The sequence below is a fragment of the Tupaia chinensis genome, unplaced genomic scaffold, assembly GCF_000334495.1.
Source record: "Tupaia chinensis unplaced genomic scaffold, TupChi_1.0 Scaffold000088_1, whole genome shotgun sequence".
Taxonomy (NCBI): domain Eukaryota; kingdom Metazoa; phylum Chordata; class Mammalia; order Scandentia; family Tupaiidae; genus Tupaia; species Tupaia belangeri.
In genome coordinates this window covers 1,276,815-1,285,967 of record NW_006159550.1, presented here as the reverse complement: position 1 = coordinate 1,285,967, position 9,153 = coordinate 1,276,815, and positions in this window count along the sequence as shown.

The following is a 9,153-nucleotide window of genomic DNA, read 5'->3' as shown; positions in this document are numbered from 1 at the left end:
ATGAAACTGACACACTCTTCAGTCGGGGTTAGACTAGACAAAAGTTTCCCCTCACCATTACTATCCTAGATAAGAAGCAACGGATTGAGAACAAGACAGTCATAAATATTTTTACTTCTAATGTCTTACCAGTAAAATGGAAGAGGGATTTTTTTTTTCCTCATGAGCAATTTGTATTCATTCTCTGAGCACGCATGGAGCCCTTTGAGTGCCTAGGATTACAGCAGGCATTGTGCCAATGAATTTGCTATTGAGACGAGGATCCATTCACTATCCATCCGAAGGTGGTGCATGAAAGCATGTATACCCTATATAGTTGGTGCTTGAGAATGCCCAAGGAATCACATGCCTCCTTCTTCTCATTATTCATTTAGTCAGGCATTTACTGAGCACCTGCTCTGGGCCAGCTGTGCATTAAAGTAGGAGAGTGATGACGGGAAAGGTGAGAGGAAGTCAGTACAGTTACTTTCTTCATCAGGGAGACCAGTTAATATCACTTAAATCTTGACGTTAATAATAGCGGAAACAGAATGGAAAAGTAAGGAGCCGGACTGTGGCACAATGGTAAGACACCATGCTCTGTGCAGCTGGCTACTTGGGAAGAGTTTGGGTTCGTGTTCAGAGACCTCCCTGACCATGCCATGCACACATGTATCCATAACTCCAGGCTGGCTGAATTAGGGGTGACCTGTAGAATCAAGTCTCTATCAGGGGTGTTGCTTCCCTGTCTATTTCTCTCTCTTCCTCCTCCTTTGTCTCTATTGCTCATGGAAGAAAGAAAGAAAGAAACTTAAAGAATTTCAATTTTCTAATGAAAAAATTATAAGAGAAAACACTACCTACAAGAGCTAGAAACAAAAGCAGCAGCACAGACATCTTAAAAAAAACACATTGAGGACCAGTAGATGGCATAATGGTTACATTGTTGGACTCTCACCTAGTCAACCGGGTTCAAATCCCAGACCCAGTGGCTTGAAACTCACATCAGGCACGTGTGTGTTAATGCCTAAAATCCCAAGAGGAGACTGGAGGAGAAGGGATTGTGGCATGACCATCCCTCCTGGGGGGTGATTTCTTACTTTCTGTTTCTCTGTCTCTCACTGTCTGAGCGCATGTGTTCTATTAGAAAAACCTCCCTAAAAAATATAAATAAATAAATAAATAAATAAACAAACAAACAAACAAACATATTGGATTTCATCTCTGAGATTTAGGTGTTGTTTATTGTATCAACTAGCTAGTATTTTCCTAACTAGTATAACCCAGTACTTGGCAAAATATGAGGAAAAATCTATTTGATTATAGCATACTTATTGTAATAAAATTCAGCAACGTAATAGAAGAAAGAAAATATAAACATTCCTTAGTAAGCATGGATAATAAATTATCTTAAATATTCTAAAACTTTCTTTTAAAGAGAGGTTTTCTTTATACGGCGCATGAGCTTGTTGGTGAGACAGAAAGAGAGGAATCAGGAAATCACTCACCGAGGGGATGGCCACACTGCAATCCCTTTTCCTCCATTCTCCTCTCAAGATTTTGGACACACATGCACACATGCCTGGTGTGAGTTTTAATCCACCGGGTCCAGGACTTGAACCGCAGTTGACTATGTGGGAGTCCAGTCATGTAACCATTATGTCATCTCCTGGTCCTGTTCAAACATTTTTAAACAAGCTCAATTAAACAACAAGCAACAAACAAGCATTTGTGCAAAAGTTGAATTTATTCTAAGGGCATAAAAATAGTTTAGGATTAGAAACTCCATTTACAATTTATTATAGTAAGTTCAAGGAGAAAATCTTATCATTATAGTAGATCCTAAAAAAGAAGTAGTCATTCTTTATATTAAAACAACACAAAAGAAGGGCCTAGCAGGTGGCATATTTATTAGGGTGCTTTGAGTCCCAAACCCAAAAGCTTAAGAATCATGCCAGGCACGTGTGCATGAGTGCCCTAAATCCCAGGAGGAGAAGGGATTGTGGTATGGCCATCTCCTGTCAGGGATGATTTCTCACTTTCCCTCTCACTGTCTTTTTCTCTCTCTGGCGAGTACACGTAACCTGTGGGGGCAAAAAATCTCTACTGAAGGGACCAGCAGTTAGCATAATGGCTATGTCGCTGGACTCCCACGTAGTCGACCGCTGTTCATGTCCCAGACCCAGTGGCTTAAAACTCACGCCGGGCGCGTGTGTATGTGTGCCCAAGATCCCGAGAGGAGAATGGAGGAGAAGGGATTGCGGTGTGGCTATCCCCCCTGGGGGGTGATTTCTCACTTTCTGTCTCTCTGTCTCTCTCTATCTGGTGAGTGCACACGCCCTATAACAAAAACCTCTCCCCCCCAAAAAAAATCTCTACTGAGAATAAGTGTATATTTCAATAACATAATAAAGAATATTGATACTAATCAACCCCAGTATCATAATCTCTTATAGAACATGAAAATCTAGGAACAAGAAAATAATGTCCATTCTTTCTTATTTTATTTAACATGCCTCTGAAATCCAAGCAATTTAAATTGCACGAGAAACAAAAGTTAATATATGATTCTTGGGAAGGAAGAAGAAAAATCACTTAGTGCTTATGACTATGCATTCAGAAAACAAGATTAGTGGAAAATCTATTAGAGCAATTATCTGATGGATCTTCAAAGAGTTCATGGAAAATGTACATTATGAAAACAAAAAAACTATGACTGCATTTAAAAAAATTTTGTAACAAAATAAACTCATTTTAATTCCATTTTCCATGGGCTCTTTCATAATAATAAAAAGAAGGAAAGAGAAGAGAAGAGAAGAGAAGAGAAGAGAAGAGAAGAGAAGAGAAGAGAAGAGAAGAGAAGAGAAGAGAAGAGAAGAGAAGAGAAGAGAAGAGAAGAGAAGAGAAGAGAAGAGAAGAGAAGAGAAGAGAAGAGAAGAGAAGAGAAGAGAAGAGAAGAATAAAATAATAAAAAGAAGGAAAGAGAAGAGAAGAGAAGAGAAGAGAAGAGAAGAGAAGAGAAGAGAAGAGAAGAGAGGGAAGGGAAGGGAAGGGAAGGGAAGGGAAGGGAAGGGAAGAGAAGAGAAGAGAAGAGAAGAGAAGAGAAGAGAAGAGAAGAGAAGAGAAGAGAAGAGAAGAGAAGAGAAGAGAAGAGAAAGGAAAAAGCACAAATAGCTGGTATATCTTGCACAGTAACTTTCAGGCCTGAAATTGAATCAAGGATACAAGATGCTCTTACATAAGCTGAAATTCCAATTTGGGACCAGAATAGTTGACTGATTCTCTCTTCTCTCTCTCTTCTTCTAGCCTGTACATTTAGTCCTCTCTCTCTCTCTCTCTCTCTCTCTCTCTCTCTCACACACACACACACACATACACACAAACACATGAACACAGACATACAGCTCTTGGACATTTGGTAGATAGGAGGAGAACAATATTTTCTATTGTTTTCTCATACAAAGAGTAGTGAAAGTAGAAACCCACATCAGTGTTTGTATCTGAGTAAAAATATTTTAAAGAAAAAGAAAGCTAATTTTGAAGCTACCTCTGGATTTTCTCATCTTTAAGGATGGAGCCCTAGGTTTAGCAGATTACTCTGATGAGCATGATCCCAAGATGGAGCATGCTGATCACACTGGGAAGTGGCAGCACAAAATGAGGGTCAGGGTCTGATCTCGTTTGGAGAACAAGATTGGGAGGATGGATCAGAACCTGGGTGAAAGAAACGAGTGAATGAATGAGCAAGTCTGGCAACATGGCAGAAAGTAGCATGGAGGAAAAAAGGTTTCAAAGTAATCTAAAACTCTTATGAGCCTGTTGGTCTTCTCTTTTTCAGAGCTAACTATTCATGAACATTGTCTGCGCAAGATTTAGTTTTCTCATCTCCAATCCCTTCCTCAAAGAATTCCAAGCAATTTTTCTTCCCAAAGATAACTCTGACCTTGCCCAAGTCCAAATTAACAACTACATCTCAAACCCAACATTTATTTTCTTGCCATTTTATGAGACTTCTAAGTGGCATACAAGACAGTTAATGATGTAGTTGGCTACACACACTGTCCTGCAAGCTTGTCTTGCTTGATGTGTGTTTTATAGCATGTTAGCTTTTGGTACAGTTTTCTGGACAGAGACAATCGCTGATATAAAATTCATGTGGAGTTACAAGTGCAATAGAAATTGCATGAGGGCCAGCCAGTAGTGTGTTGGTTAAGGAAACTGGCTCGCACATGGCCAACTGGTGGTTAGTATTCCAGACCCAGTGGCTTCAGAAACATACCAGGTACATGCATGTGCGTGCCCAAAATCTCAAAAGGACGGAGAAATGAAGAAGGGATTGCAGCATGACCATCCCTCATGGGATGTTCTTTCTCTTTCTCTCCCTAGCAAGCACATGTGCCCCCAGAAAAAAAAATTAATAAGTAAAATTAAATACAAAATAAGTTAATAAGGAAATGGCATTATATATAGATTGTGGGGCTTGATGACCTAGACCTGTGATTGGGCAAATTTCATTGAATAAAAATGTATACTTTAAGTAGAGTTTGATTAAATTATGGGATTGCTAACTTTATAACATTATCTTTTGTTTGGGTGACTTGTGTTCTTGTCTATAGAGAGAGGAAAGAAGACAAGGAGACTATGTCTAACACCCACATGTTGCTGATCTGTGTTCTTATTTGGGTGAGGTGTAGCAGAAAGAAGAAAAGGAAGCTCCAGGGAGGGAAGACAAAAATCCAAGTCTGCCTCATATTGCTTGATCAAAAAATCAGCTTACTGATAAAAAAAATAAAATAAAAAAATAAAAAAAACTTTGTATAAAAAAATCAGCTTACTTTTGTTCTGTCAAAAACTTTAAGTTCTTCTAATGTGCAGGATACACATATATGTTCCTTTCTCTACATCCACCATCACAAACACTTCTCATCCCCACCCCCACCCCTACCAGTCAAGGACAGCTCTCAGATTCGTGTTTCTGCTATAGCCCTGGTCTATGCCTTTCCATCGGCTTCGTCCTCTGGAGCCCAAAGTACCTTTTTCTCTTGTCTTTCTTTCTTTCTCATTTTTAAATTTGCCAGAGGGCATGTGCACTTCCTGGATAGAGAGAGAGAAAACAAGAAAGACAGAAAGAAATAGAAGAGAGAGAGAGAGAAGGAAAGAAGGAAAAGAAGAAGGAAAAAAAGAAAGAAAAAAGAGAACGAACAAACGAACAAATGAAAGAAAGAAAGAAAAAGGAGGAAAGAGAAAAAAAGGGGGGAAAGGAAAGAAAGAAATCACACCTTACCCCAATGGGGAATTGGTATACTGCAATCCTTCTCAGCCATTTCACCTTTTGGGATTTGAGGCATGCATGCACACATGCCTGACATGTTTTTCAAGCCTCGGGGTCCTAGATTTGAACCACACAGTTGGCCATGTGAGATCCAGCCAAAAAAATAAAAAAAACTTTGTATAAAAAAATCAGCTTACTTTTGTTCTGTCAAAAACTTTAAGTTCTTCTAATGTGCAGGATACACATATATGTTCCTTTCTCTACATCCACCATCACAAACACTTCTCATCCCCACCCCCACCCCTACCAGTCAAGGACAGCTCTCAGATTCGTGTTTCTGCTATAGCCCTGGTCTATGCCTTTCCATCGGCTTCGTCCTCTGGAGCCCAAAGTACCTTTTTCTCTTGTCTTTCTTTCTTTCTCATTTTTTAATTTGCCAGAGGGCATGTGCACTTCCTGGATAGAGAGAGAGAAAACAAGAAAGACAGAAAGAAATAGAAGAGAGAGAGAGAGAAGGAAAGAAGGAAAAGAAGAAGGAAAAAAAGAAAGAAAAAAGAGAACGAACAAACGAACAAATGAAAGAAAGAAAGAAAAAGGAGGAAAGAGAAAAAAAGGGGGGGAAGGAAAGAAAGAAATCACACCTTACCCCAGTGGGGAATTGGTATACTGCAATCCTTCTCAGCCATTTCACCTTTTGGGATTTGAGGCATGCATGCACACATGCCTGACATGTTCTTCAAGCCTCGGGGTCCTAGATTTGAACCACACAGTTAGCCATGTGAGATCCAGCCACCTTAACCACCATGCCACTGGCCGGCCCAGTATATTTTCATATTCAACTCAAAAATTCCTCCAAAAACTATTCAGTGTGGCCTCATGCAGAAACTTTAGGTGTCAGGAAGCTCAAGGAGCCTCAGAGCCCCCTTCATACCATCAGTCAATGAAAGTTCTCTACTCCGTGACATAAAGAAATCAAACAATGCAGATAAAATCCTAAGTCTTTGGCACATAACCCGTAACTGGAGGAGACCAGACATACATCTATAAAAAGGAGACTACCAGTGCAAGGAAACATCTATAGACTTCATGGACTTTGGGTGTCCAGGGTGGAGAGACAAACAGGGCACCACATAGACTGAGAGACCATGGATGACTTTTGGGAAGGTGAGCCGTGAGCTGGACTAAAGGGGGGTGCAGGACTCAGAAATGCGGTGAGAAGGAGAGGGATTCAGGTGACAAGACTGTGCTTCCTGCCACTTCTGAGAGAGTCCCCAACTCTCCAAATGACTCTTCTTCTTATCATGTTTGTCACATCCAGCAGCCTTTGTTCCTTGGAGAAAAGGGTCATGTCTAGCTCCACAGAAGATTCACATCTCCATACTTGAATTAGGGATGGGGCGAGTCTGAGAGGTCCTGGGGTTGGGCTCCTGTGACAGAACTGGATTTCTTTTCTTTATTATTTTGCTGTTTGTCTCTTATAATCTTCTCTGATGTGCCCCCTGCCTTGTATTCTGTATTTCATTGTTGTAAAATACATAATTGTGTCAGAACTGATCAAAAGCACCCTATGCTGTGATTGCTCTGGAACCCCATCTCTATATATCGGGTGTGCAGAGGATGGGCTTACAAATTATCAATCGAAAGAGAAGGCTGCAAGATAATTAACCACTGATGATATGAAGAATGACCAATCAGAATGGACCCAGCTCATACTGCACGTAACAGCTGCATATCGGCCCTAACAAGCCCCACTCTCCATGCGATTCTACAGACTGAGCATTAGATGCAGGCTGTTTGGGATCCCATGGCCGTATATGGTACCAGCACCACTAGAAAACATTTCCCCAGAGAACACTCAGATGGACGTTTGCTACCCCAGCCTTTCCCTCTGTAGCTAATGCCTCATCTGCACCCTCTCAGTGGATCTAGGTATACCAACATCCAGTTCATGCTTCACTCAGTGTGTATTTCCCCCCTGCTAGCAAAGCAACGGCCAGTAAAACTATTCTCAAGTACCTCACTTTCTAGAAATGGAAACTCCAGCTGCCATTTCAATAGTCTATACCTCGCTTCCATAGGGAGCTCCACTTAAAGTAGCTTCTATCCCTAAAAACCTAATGCCATACACACTCTATGTAATATCTTCACTGGCATGTGTGGACATGTCTAAAACTTTTTATCAGAATTTGCCATGTCAGATCTGGAATTCTTCTTGTTCATAGCAATTCATAAATGATCATTAAGGGTTCAAATTCTCAAGCCATCCTCTGGAAGCTTCCCACTGTACCTCACCCTATAACTGCTGACACAGGGTAAGGCTTTGCGCTCCAGGAACAAGCAATCTTCCCTAATTAAATATCTTCTGTGGGAATTTAATAACCAAGTTATAGACTGGGCAATTGCTTAATAGGGGTAAGAAAACACCTGTTAGCTAATTTAGATCTTGAACTGAAATGACACAGTGTCATGGTGAACTTGATTTGAAGCTAGTCAAAAGCCACTTTCCGATTCTAGGAAGAATGTTTCTAACGTACTGTGAAAAAGTTCATAAGGCTTCTTGAACATCAAATAAGTCTTACAACACAAGGTTCTGATGAGTTACTGCAATTGCAAATCAACCAGAAATAAATGGATTAAATTTCCTCTTAAAACACTCAAGGGGTTGAAAAAAAATTGAGGTTAAAAAAAAGTGATTAGCAAAATACAATTTGGAGCTTGCCAAAGGTCAGCCACTTGGAATAATCACATCTAGTTTGCACCACTCCCAAAGCATAGTCAGTTCATCAAGTCGCATGCTGTGTGGAAGTTCAGGATTAGTGAACAAATGCAGGCAGAGCGTGGGCCTGTGGTGGAGAGATTCTAGAATCCAGCTATCAACTAAAACAGGAACACAGGGAGGAAGAGGTGAGGAGGAGCAGGGAGAGCAGGCAAATGCTTTTGAGAAGGCAGCAGAGGGGAAAGGGAAATGGGGACCAGAGGCTGTGACTTCCTAGCAGAATCTGGAGAGAAGCGCCCTCCTCCTCCAGCCCCTAGTTCTACTCACCACTACCTGCCAGTTGTGAGAAAGAGCCAGCTTGTTCTGAGAAGCAAACTGGCAACTAGAGAAGAGCCGGCCATCCAGCTGTGTGTTTGAATGCAGTGACCGATTGTAAGACACAGGAGGAGAGTTGATGGCACCGCAGTAATGCAACTGGACCCACATGGGCAAAAGCTCAGAGTTCACTTCCTTGACCCACCCGAGCCCCCGGCATACTTATGCCTCTGATCTGGGCTGAGACGAGGTGGATCATGGCTTTAAGACCCTGTTGAGAGTGTATCTCTTTCTCAGAAGAAATATTAGGTTATCAGGAAAGTCATGACATAGTTTTCTATGTTTTTCTATGCAAAAAAAATGTGTCTTGACTTTCCCAACAACCCAGTAAGTACATAAAATTTTAAGAAGTATGAGAGAGGATTTGAATAGGGCAATGGATTACCTGCAGACTTCCATCCTAAGAAGCAGACAGAAGGACAGAATTTGAGCAGTCAAGAACTTAAAAAGTGAGCATCCAGCATAAAATAAGAAAAATTCTTTAGCTTCAAATTTCTAAATTTAAAAAAAAAAATCAGCTGGCTGGGAACATTGAAATTTACTGGGAAGATGAAATCACCAGACGATGGAAAACACTGGAACCAAGGTTTGCCCAAGAAAAAGAAAAACAAGAGGAATCCATCCCAACTTCAGAAAACATGACTGGAAGTCCAAGCCAGGGTATCCCAAAACTTGGAAGCAGGGAAACCTCCCTTTGCTTCCTTGTCAGGATTTCATTCCCCTCATGGCTTCATTAGCAAGAAATTCTCCAGCAATGCCAGCTTGTCTCTTGGCAACCTCCCCTCAGGTTTGTTACTGCTCTCCATCTCTG